The following is a 295-nucleotide window of genomic DNA, read 5'->3' as shown; positions in this document are numbered from 1 at the left end:
CTCTCTCTCTCTCTCTTTTTCACCAACCCCTCTCTCCTTTTTTTTTTTCTTATATGAGCATACGCTCACGCAATTGCACAAATACGTATACATATGCACAGACGCACCACAATAATGCACATACGCATATACACACATTCTTTTTCTCTCATTCACTCATTCATATTTCTCACTAGCATCATTTTGCACTTCGTGTCCTGCACACGTGTTATCTCTCCCTCCCTCTCTGCCATCATCCGTTTAGTCACGCGCTCTCAATGAAAACCAAGCAGTATTACTATTATTAATTATTATT

This window comes from Cyphomyrmex costatus, unplaced genomic scaffold, assembly GCF_001594065.2.
Source record: "Cyphomyrmex costatus isolate MS0001 unplaced genomic scaffold, Ccosl1.0 scaffold85, whole genome shotgun sequence".
Classification (NCBI taxonomy): Eukaryota; Metazoa; Arthropoda; class Insecta; order Hymenoptera; family Formicidae; genus Cyphomyrmex; species Cyphomyrmex costatus.
Note: the sequence above shows the minus strand (reverse complement) of the source record.